The sequence below is a fragment of the Theropithecus gelada genome, chromosome 15 (assembly GCF_003255815.1).
Source record: "Theropithecus gelada isolate Dixy chromosome 15, Tgel_1.0, whole genome shotgun sequence".
NCBI lineage: Eukaryota > Metazoa > Chordata > Mammalia > Primates > Cercopithecidae > Theropithecus > Theropithecus gelada.
The window spans coordinates 25129998-25141986 of record NC_037683.1 but is presented as its reverse complement, the minus strand read 5'-3'; the positions used below and the strand labels follow the sequence as shown (position 1 = coordinate 25141986).

The 11989-nt window shown below is 34.9% G+C and overlaps 1 long non-coding RNA gene across 1 annotated transcript in view; it reads right to left on the bottom strand.

Annotated features, from left to right (window-relative positions):
* Positions 1 to 577: 577 nt before the first annotated feature.
* LOC112608370 overlaps positions 578 to 11989 on the bottom strand; it is a 33508-nt gene continuing 22096 nt past the window's right edge. The window contains exon 3 of the long non-coding RNA XR_003115983.1: positions 578 to 897. This is a non-coding gene — a long non-coding RNA (uncharacterized LOC112608370). The remainder of the gene's footprint in view (positions 898 to 11989) is intronic.

The following is an 11989-nucleotide window of genomic DNA, read 5'->3' as shown; positions in this document are numbered from 1 at the left end:
TTATGGCTGCCTCCAAAACATTCACCTTTGTGTATAATGTGTAACCATCTGCAAAGCCCTTGACACGTAATTCTAGTTCAGTTATGCCTCACAACAGCCATATGGGTTGATGTGCCTATTTTACAACCAAAGTGCATTAACTTTCCTTGAATTTCTTCACTTTGTGTTTGGGAGAAAAAGGACAATTACATAAAGTTGAAGAATAGAATTGTGTGTGTGTGTGTGTGTGCGCGCGCGCATGTGTGTATGCATATATGTATGTATGTGTGTTTAATCAGCACAAATCTCCTTCCTGTGTTCTAGAAAATCTAGTGGGGCAAAATTAGAAGCAATTCAATTTCCTCTGCTTCTCTTCAGTCCAGGACACTGAAAATATTCCTTCACAAAAAATGTACCCCAAACCATATAAGATACAAAATGTTTAAACAAAATTCACATTATTTTCAATATAATCCTCTCCCATGGGTAAAAACGGGAATTATGTGTTTTTTAAAGATGCTAAATATGTTAATCAAAGTTTGATTCTCTCAGTTAACAATAACTTATGCTTCCTGGCAATTTACAATTGACCAAAAGATTTTGAATATCATGTATTTAATTCTTCCAGGAATCACACAAGGTAGACATTATCATTTCCACTTTACAGATGCAGAAACCAAGGCATAGAGATGATCATAAATTTCCCAACCACTGAGTGACAGAGCTCAGTCATGCAGAACTCAGGTTTGCATGACTCAAATTATGTGCAAGTTCTTGGAATTTTCCATAAGGGACAACTGCATCTTTTGCCCGTCAACAACTAGAAACGACTCAACGACTCTTTCTGTGAGCAAATGTCGAGGTCTTAACCACTTTAGTTCAAGTAAGTTCCTTTTTTCTTTTTTAAAAATCAGGTTGCTGGAGATGGTACACAAAATAAGAGAAAGAAGGCCTAATTCATTCTGTCAGCTCAACTTGTAGTCACTTGACATGTGAAAATTACAGATGACAGCTTCTCTATCTGTGACTTTGACACACTAAATCATAAATGTACCTCTCACGTCTTTGCTGAAACAGCAGGAACAATAAGTGTCCAATTGCAGCACTGGTAAGCAGTCAGGACCAAAATTATTAGAGGTATCAGTGTAAGTAATATTCATTCCACCCAGTACAAACCAGTTTTCAGATTTGGCAGTGAACTTCTGAGAGCCTGGACTTGGGTTGCACCAGACCCTGGAGTTAGAGTGGACTCTGAGGAAAAATATAAAAATCGTCAAAGCATTTCATCCTATAGTTTGATAAGTTCAATAACATTATGTAATTAGAAGACACCTTATTCACCTTCTAATTCGTTCTTTCTATGTCGCAGATAAAATTACAGAGGCCCAGGGAGGGAAATGATCTGCCTAATATCCCACAATAGGCCAATTGTAAAGCTGGACATTTGGCTCCTATAGAGACCTTTTCTCTTCCGTTACACAGTAGAGATTCACTGCACTCCTATCCCATATCTGGTTCCTGAGTAATGACACTAAAGAAAAAACAAACACATGAACCTGCCCTACAGGCTGATGAGAAAAACCGATCAGTTAATAGAATAATGATGCATGTAACAATGACTACAATAATTTAAAATAATAACACCAGCCAACATATATTGAGTGGAATCTATTATTCTTATAGAGATCCCAAGAGGTAGATGTGTAATTATCTTGAAGAGGTAAAAGGAAATAGGATACTGGAGGTTAAGTATCAACCAAAGTTATGGTCTTCAAGTAATGGAGCTGGGACTGTGTGTACAACTGGTGGTTTGGGTAATCAGAGAAGGGGAAACGCCCATAGCATCCTAGGAGGAAGGAAAAAGTGATGCCTGCACTGGGTTTTCAAGGAAAAATAGAAATTAGACAGGTAAAGAAGGAAAAAGAATGTTAGAGCCTGAGGAAGAACATATACAAAGTTAGAAACGCTTGTGTCATATCAAACAACTGGAGGAAATTTATTTTTTTGGAATATCGGATTTGTGTGGGAGAACAATGAGGGCTGAGGATTGGTCGGCAAATTTGGGAATCTCAGATTATGAAGCGTCTTGGTCAACACTTCTAAAGAGCTTAAATTTTATTTTAATGCAATTTATTAAGGGCAATGGGGTGTTTTAAGCAAATGAGACAGCATGACCAGATTTTCATCTTAGATTGATATTTTTAATCAACAAGCAGAGGTAGAGTGGTCTGAAGAGCTTAGGAAAGAGTCAGGTAACCCACTGCAGAAGAATTTACATCGACAAGGATGTGCTGATGAGTACGCTCCATGGATAGGAATTAAGAGTCAAACCATAACTGTGGTACACCTGGCGTAATGTGTCTGCATGCGTTCACATTCATTTCATGTATACATATACATATTGCGTATATTATGATGTCATAATACATATAACATACAAATAGATAATTTACATATATATGTACAGGCATAGAGTATAGATCAATTACAATTCTTCCAGTAACGCATAGTCACTCTTCTTACAACAAAAATGAAAAAGGATACTTTCTAAACACTTTAATCAAACTTACAAAGCTTTTTGTGTCTGTTCCTGTTCACCAATCTGGCCTCATTCTTCACCAATGTACCCCCAGTCTACCCTCTAGGCACACTGTGCTTCGTTTTTTACCCCTTCTAAGAAGCTATGCTCTCTTTTATTTCTCCTCCCCTGATTATTTCCCACTTGACATTCAGCTCTCAATGTAGATGTCACTTTCTCTAGGAGGTAAGTCTGCCCTAACTGTCCATATTAACTTAGGGGGCCCTGCTATATGGTTTCAAAGTACACTCTGCATTTATCCATCATAGCACCTATTGTACTCTACGAAAAAGCCTGTTCTCAGCATTGTCCATGTCTTATTTTTAGCTCCATGATTATTGCTCTCTTGTGTCTTCTTTACATCTTAATTCTTATTGCCTATGCCTAAACAGAGGGTAAGAAATGAGGTTTATATGGCCAATAGTAGGCAACCAGTAAATATTTGTTTATATTTATTTTAAATAAAGAAGCAAACTAATGAATAAGTAAATAAGGAAATGAATGGAGTACAGATATACCAGCCAATAAAACTAAAATATTAGAGTCCTCACAGACTCCGTTACATCTCACTATTTGGTGGTATTTGAAGTAATTCTGAAATTTCTACCTTCTTCCCTATAATGCTGACCTGTCACTGGGTTTCTAAGGATCCATTCTATGGCAAGAAAATTCTCACTCGAAAATTTTTAGGAAGTGCTTGAAAGAGATGAACCTGCCTTTAGTCACCTGGAAATACTGGGTTGAGCTTTACACACTGAGCTATGACATGCACAGGCTAGAGGAGGCTTTTAAAAGTTTATTTTTTACTTTACTAGCACTTTTGTTGGTTTTAATAGGCCTCATTCAATCACTTTCAAAGAGTAGAATCATTGCTACTGCATCAGTCACACAAGTGATGACCAGGTAGCAATTATAATTTGAATACTTGATATTTTGGCAATTTTCAAAAGTTAAAATGTCTCCAGAGTGTCTAACCAATGTTTTAAGTTATTCTATTGTATTACATTATATTCTATTCTATCCTAGACTCCCTGGTTCTATTCTATCCTATTCTCTTCTAGTTTATCCATTTCCAATCTATTCTATTCTTTTTCATTTACATTTTCCATGCCATGACTCACACTAGGTATTAGCAAAAGTTGTGGTGTTAGCAAAAAATAAATAATCCTTGAACTCAATACTTCAGTAAAAATATTAATTTACAAAAATATTTCAAATATATGTTGATAAGTGCTCTATTCAACCTTGTGCAAAGTTCAGCTCTACACAGAAGAATCCATTTATTTTTATAACATCAAAATTATTTTCTTGGAGAAGATAAAAGAAACATTGTTTATAAGAGTGAGTAGGAGTTTGTGAAAAAAAAAGGACTACAGAAGGTCATATTCTAGTCAGTGAAAACAGAATATTGAAAGCGATAGGTGAAACACAACGATAAGCTCAAAAATCTATAACTAATGACATTTTACTAGTATACAAAGTGCAAGGTGCTTCTTCCTTCAGAAAGATTTGGCAGCCATCTCTGGTTTCTTCCAAATTCATCAGTCAACCACATTAAAAATAATAATAGTATAATACCATATACAATGGCATGTACTTAGGTGACCTAACAAATTCAAATTCAAAGTGAAAGTGATGTGTTAGTACTTCAAATTTCCATACATTTGGGTCTTACATTTTTAATTTTAATCTAAATCCCTTAAGTACAGTGACTGCATCTTTAGTCATCTTCATAGCCATCAGATCAATACACACACTGATGTCAAACTGTGTGTAGGATTTTTTTTTTTTCTATATAAAAATCTACATGCACAATGAGATACCATCTCACACCAGTTAGAATGGCGATCATTAAAAGGTCAGGAAGCAACAGGTGCTAGAGAGAATGTGGAGAAATAGGAACACTTTTACACTGTTGGTGGGATTGTAAACTAGTTCAACCATTGTGGAAGACAGTGTTGTGATTCCTCAAGGATCTAGAACTAGAAATACCATTTGACCCAGCCATCCCATTACTGGGTATATACCCAAAGGATTATAAATCATGCTGCTATAAAGACACATGCACATGTATGTTTATTGTGGCACTATTCACAATAGCAAAGACTTGGAACAACCCAAATGTCCATCAATGATAGACTGGATTAAGAAAATGTGGTACATATACACCATGGAATACTATGCAGCCATAAAAAAGGATGAGTTCATGTCCTTTGTAGGGACATGGATGAAGTTGGAAACCATCATTCTCAGCAAACTATCACAAGGACAAAAAACCAAACATCACATGTTCTCACTCATAGGTGGGAATTGAACAATGAGAATACTTGGACACAGGAAGGGGAATATCACACACTAGGGCCTGTCGTGGGCGGGGGTGGGAGTGGGGGTGGGAAGGATAGCATTAGGAGATATACCTAATGTAAATGACGAGTTAATGGGTTCAGTACACCAACATGGCACATGTATACATATGTTTGTTACATATGTAACAAACCTGCACGTTGTGCACATGTACCCTAGAACTTAAAGTACATTTTTAAAAAATTTACTTTCAATAAAAAAAGATAATAGAGGATACAGTTGTAATAGAGAGTATGTTTAGCAACACAGATCATATAATTAACTTATTTATTCAACCAGTAACAATCACTTACTATGATCTAGCACATTTTAATCTAAAACACGTGTGCCAGACCACAATGACACATTGATATGTTTGCAGAGGAATGGCTAAATGATTGACAATGAATTTAGGAAACATTCCCGGATTCTCTACTAATCCAAAGACAACACCATTAAGCAGATGGAGTATCTAATTACAAAAACAAAACAAACAATCAAACAAAAAACCTGAGGACACTCATCTCAACTAGGTCTCCTGCCATTAAAAAACTGAAGCATCACATGTATAGTAAACAACTGTTTTCAGATATTGAGCAACAGGTAAAGCATAACAGTGATCACTAAGAAATGGGAAACAAATTAGTGAATCCTCAAATCAACAGGCTTACATCCAGGGAATACATTTTGGCCCATAGGGCAGGAAGCATTCCAATATGGAACTGAAGAAATAGAACTTACACTTCCAAACTGCTGGTACGAGCTTGAGAGGAAAGAGTTATATGGAAATGTGGAGATCTCCATACAGAAATTTGGATTTCCCTTTGAGTATTTGACTGAATACTTAGTTGAACCTACTATATAGCCTGCAAGTCTAGGCAAGAAATAAAATAAAGCAGTAAGAAGACAACTACTAGGGGTATATTAGCTAAACATCTATGAGCTGTGAGATTCTTAAGTTTGTACAAAGCAAGCCAGAATGGAGAGATATTATCCATCTTAGATGAAATTCTAAACAACTTTCACCTTAGAAATAAGACTAATCAATTCACAGAGTATAGGTTAATCTACATGATCCTAAGAAAACTTACCAAAAAGCCCCAGAAGAAGAAAAAGACTTACATAAAATCCTCAGAAGAAATTAACTGCCTGGCAAAACAAACATCAACTATTTAAGTAAAGGCAAAATCCAGGCACTTAGTAATGAAGTATCCACATGTTCACGTACATAAATCAAGATTACTAGACTTGGAAAGAAGAAGAAAAGTTTGACTGACAATCAGTAGAAAGATTACTCAACAAAAATGCCCACAAATAACACAACTAATGGAATTACCATACAAGGACTTTAAATCAGTTACTATAAATATATTCAAGAACTTAAAGGAAAATGTGAACATAACTAGAAAACAGGGATCTCAATGTAGAAGTAAAAATTATGTTTAAAAAACAAAATAAATTACAGATTAATAAACCCAATATCTGAAATAAAGGATATTAACTGAATGTAAACACATTATTTTCATGTATACATGGACCGTTCACCAAAATAAACCATTTACTGGGCTATAATAAAAGGATCAATACATTTATTGGGGAAGAATAAAAGCAAAGGTAGCATTGAGATCTGATTTCATTTTTTTACATAAATTGATTATAGCTGCATTAAGTCATTAAAATATCCAAATTAATATTATTACAGTTCAAGTTTGTTGTTCTATTAACTCTTTGTGCAACTTGGCACGTTTTTTTTGTATCCCTGAACCTCAGTTTTCTCAAGCATCAATGTTTAGTTTTAACTAGACATTGTCTCCTTAAATTAATTTCTGCTATTATTTGGGAAAAGAGCACCCATCACGATGTTTTGTATATAGAAGAGCACCTCAACAAATATTTGTAAAAAATGTTAAATAAATTAATAAAAGAGAGACTTTGACAGTACTTTGCTGCATTTCATCCTTTACATTTCTATCTTTAAAATATGCCTTCTTTCCAAAGTGCGGTAGACTAAGTCCCATAGGATAAGAAATTGGAATTTCTTATCCTTACTTAAATACTTGCCCTTTCCTAATTTATTGTAGATATGGAAATAGAGTATAATTTTCAGTCATCTGTTTATTGAAGTAATAGTGTGATATCATTAGGTAAATTACAGTATTTATTTGCTGGAGTAGTACATAAAAACATGTTGGCTTTTCTGTTATACAAAATGTTATTAATGCCTGTGAAATATAAAACAGCAATAATGGAATTAATGCAAAAAATTCAAATTATTACTATCTTTGGCCCCTATCTGCATATATCTTGCAAAGTCCATTTTGCTGTTGACAGTGTGAATTCTGGATTGGGTGTGGTGGCTGATGCCCATAATCCCAGCACTTTGGGAGGCCAAGGTGGGAGGTCACCTGAGGTCAGGAGTTTGAGACCAGCCTGACCAACATGGTGAAACCCCATCTCTACTAAAAATACAAAAATTAGCCTGGCATAATGGCAGGCACCTGTAATTCCACCTACTTGGGAGGCTGAGACAGGAGAATCTCTTGAATTCAGGAGACAGAGGTTGCAGTGAGCCGAGATTGTGCAGTTGTACTCCTGCCTGGGCAACAAGTGTGAAACTCCGTGAAAGAAAAAAAGAAAGAAGGAAGGAAGGAAGGAAGGAAGGAAGGAAGGAAGGAAGGAAGGAAGGAAGGAAGGAAGGAGGAGAGAGAAAGGGAGGGAGGGAGGGAGGGAGGGAGGGAGGGAGGGAGGGAGGGAAAAGAAGGGAAAGGAAGGGAAGGGAAGGGAGAAAGGGAAGGGAAGGAAGGGAAGGAAGGAAAGGAAAGGAAGGAAAGGAAGGGAAGGAAAGGAAGGGAAAGCGAAAGAGAGAAAGAAAGAGAAGGAAGGGAAGGAAGGGAAGGAAAGGAAGGCAAGGAAAGGGAAAAGAGAGAAAGAAAGAAAGAGAGAGAAAAAGAAAAAGAAAGAAAGGAAAAGAAAGAAAGGAAAGAAAGAAAGAAAGAAAGAAAGAAAGAAAGAAAGAGAGAGAGAGAGAAAGAGAAAGAGGAAGAAAGAGAAAATATGAATTCCACAGGATTGCTACCTAAAGCGTAAATAACAGTGTGTCAATTGTTGTAAGAATGAAAGAGGCCGGGCGCGGTGGCTCAAGCCTGTAATCCCAGCACTTTGGGAGGCCGAGAGGGGCGGATCACAAGGTCAAGAGATCGAGACCATCCTGGCTAACATGGTGAAACCCCATCTCTACTAAAAAATACCAAAAACTATCCCGGCAAGGTGGCGGGCGCCTGTAGTCCCAGCTACTCGGGAGGCTGAGGCAGGAGAATGGCGTGAACCCGGGAGGCGGAGTTTGTAGTGAGCTGAGATCCGGCCTCTGCACTCGAGCCTCCGTCTCAAAAAAAAAAAAAAAAAAAAAAAATGAAAGAAAGTATGCTATGATTTTGCAACTATTTTTTACCTAATTTTAGGATTAGAAATATTTAAGTCAATATTCTTCAAAGTGTACTTTGTAAATCATAATCACACAGGCTATCAATGTTATGAAGAGAGTAGAGAAGGAATGAATCCCAGACTCAAATAAGTTTTGAAAATATTGACCTAAATAAATTCACTGACTTAATAGATCTTTTAATATATTAATGTATATTATAAATCTCTAAAAGGTGGAAGGGAGATCATTGTATAAAGGGATCCCAGAACTTTTCACCATGTGTATTAGAGTCCTGTGGCTGTAGTAACAAAGTAACACAAACTTGGTAGTTTAAAACAGCAGAAATGTATTCTTTTATAGTTCTAATGGTTGGAAGTCCAAAGCTAGCATATCAGAAGAGCCACAGTTTTAGCAAAATAGCCTCAAAAAAAAGTTTTCTGCTAATCAATAAGGGTGCTTTAAAAAATGCTAAGCATTCACTAAAACACTTGAAAACATATACAATGAATAAAATGTATCTTTTCTTTCGCTAATTTAGCACATTTAGTAATTTGGCAAATGTTTTTAAGAATGTCATATTTTTAAAGAACTGAGATATAAAAGTTGATGTATAAGATATGGTCCTTGCCTTTATGAAGCTTAGATATGCTTAGGAAAATAGATGTAAACATAAAAAGTCATCTTCAGAATAATAAGATAGTCTGTTAGAAATATAAAACAAGAAAACGAAATATAAAAAAAAAATCATGGTGATAACATGTTAGCAAAACAAAAAACTAAAATTAAGTTCTTATGGTGAAAAAAAATGAAAGCATGGATTCAATGAAGAGTTAAAGAATCAAGTGGAAATATCAGACTAATGAATGTACATGGAAGATATTGGAAAGAAATATATTGATTAATATTCTTTCAACTTAAGGAATGTAAAGGAGTAAAAGAGAGTTGCCAATTTTTATATAATAGGAATACTGGAAAGAAGTTAGTGGGGGATGCATAAAAAGCATGCTTGAAGAAATAACAATTGAGACTGTCCTAAAATAAAACAGAAGCAAAATTACAGATAAAAAAGGTCTCAGAGTGCTAAATCATGTGAAAAAGAAATCAAAATAAACAAGAAACAAGGAAATAAAAGAAGACTGTACAGTAAAATTAAAGACTTCAGTAAAGGAGAAAATTTTATCCAATTCCAGAGGAAATAAAGACCTGATCTATAGAGGAAGAGGAAACCAGGTAGAAACCAACATTGTGTATGAAGCACTAGATGCAAGAGGATAATGGAGAAATATTTCCAAAGTGCTAAAAAAAAGTACGTGTATATCAACTCTAAATGAAAAAGCCAAATAATCAGTCTTAGGCATAAAAAGTCCCAAAAGTTTTAATACAAAAATACCATTTTTGCAAACATTTTTATAAAAAAAATTACAAGTAGACTATTAAATTCAGGAGAATTATAGAAGATCTTGCTAACAAAGTTAATTAATTACCTTAATAATAATAATAGTAAAATAACATAGGTAATGGAACAATAGATCAAAAAAGAAACAATATTCATAAACATACATGCACCTAAGGAAATAGACACAGAATTAATAAAATAACAGTATAAGAATATCAGAGAGAAATAAATGTGGCAATAACTTATAGGGTGAGATTTTTACATGTTCCTCTAACAGATCAAGTAGATTTTTAAAATAAGTGAAAGTATTTAAAAAAATTACAAAAATATGATTAGCAGGCACTATCTAATAGATACATACAGACCACTGTACCCAACAAAGAATATACATTTTTAAAGGACATATAAAACAGTGACAAATATTAACATGTAAGAGATTACAGAGTTCTATTAAATAATAAAAAAAAAAAAGGGAAAGGGAATATAAAGTGTGGGAGTTGCAATTTCAAAAAGAATAAAAAGTTTGGGGTTTCAATTTTTTAAAGAGCTTCAGTGAAGTCTTCATTTATAAATTGACATTTGAATAAAGACTTGAAGGAGAGGGAGTGACCCATGTGAATGTCTGGGGGAAGAATATTGCAGGCAGAGATAACATACACTGCTTTATATTTAGCTAATATTTACAATTGTGCCTTATTGTGTATGAGGTGAAGGAGTTGATATGGTTAGGCTTTGTGTCCTGACCCATATCTCATCTTGAATTGTAATCCCTATAATACCCATAGGTCAAGGGAGAGACAAATTGAAGGTAATTGAAAGTGGGGGCAGTTTCCTTCATGCCGTTCTCATGATAGTGAGTTCTTCACGAGATCTAATGGTTTTATAAGGAGCTCTTTCCACTTCCCTCCACAGCTCTTTCCTGCCACCTGTGAGGAAGGTGCCTTGCTTCCCCTTCGCTTTCCACCACGATTTTAAGTTTCCTGAGACCTCCCCAGCCATGCTGAAACTGTGAGTCAATTAAACCTCTTTCCTTTATAAATTACCCAGTCTCAGGCAGTTCTTTATAGCGGTCTGAAAACGGACTAATACAGGAGTGAAATGGGAACCCACTACCTGCCCTACAGGTGGGAGCCTGAACTGGTGTGGCCAATTTCGAGGGCAAATCTTGGTAGTACTAAGTGAAATTGCGTGTGTATGTGGCCAGGGATGTAGGAATCCTACTCTTGGGTATCTACTCCAGAGAAAGCCATGCACAAGTCTATCGAGGGATGTGCATGACAAATTTATTCATAAGATATGTATGGTAATAAGGAAGTAGATCAATCTAAATATCTATTACCAAAAGTTAGGTAAATTATAAAGAAGAGGGTGATCAATACAAAGCAGAATTATAGACAGAAGACAAAAACTAGATGCACTTAGAGGAATAAGGTTAAATGTTAAAAACACAGTATGTATTGAATAAATTAAGAAATAGGATAAGTAACAAATGTATAATTTTATTTGTGAAAATTAAAAATGTATATTTACATAAAACAACAAAATATGTGTTAAGCTTGACTGTATATCTAAGAAACATCAATATGCTAGTCTGGATGTTTTGAGGAACAAAGGGGAAAAGAGGAGGGAGAGAAAACGAATAGAAGATAAAATGCAAAGTAAAATAAAACAAGTATGAGGCCATGAAAGAATCAAGATAATTACCATGAAATAGAGTAAGATTGACTCAATTATATGCTTCATCTAAGGTTGAAAACAAAAACAAAAACAACACAAACAACAAAACAGTTGAATATAAAATTATGTAAGTAGTATATAAAGATGAAAAATAAAAAGTTCAGACTGAAAACTAGAGACATATAGATCATATTTGTGTGTGTGTGTGTGTGAGTGTACACACGCACACTCACACACATTTCCAGTTGGTGGGATATAGGTGTTTTATGCTGTTTTTAGAACTTTATTTATTTTGTATATTACCACACCGAAGCTCCTTTCTTATAATCAGAGACAAGGAAAAAAGAAAAGAAAAAGTGCCTAAAGGCATCTACATTTCATTTTGATATTTTCCTTTTTAATGTCATAACATATAAAAATGTAAAGTAAATTAAAAAGATATCAAGCAAAGAAAAAGTCTGATGAAATTATTAAACCAAATAGTCAAGAAAAGGCAAAGGCCTAACTTATGCATACCTCCTGATTATAAGACCAATACACAGGCAAGGTTGACTGCCTCTCAAAGCTAGTTTTTGCTGCATTTTTAACTGTTTCT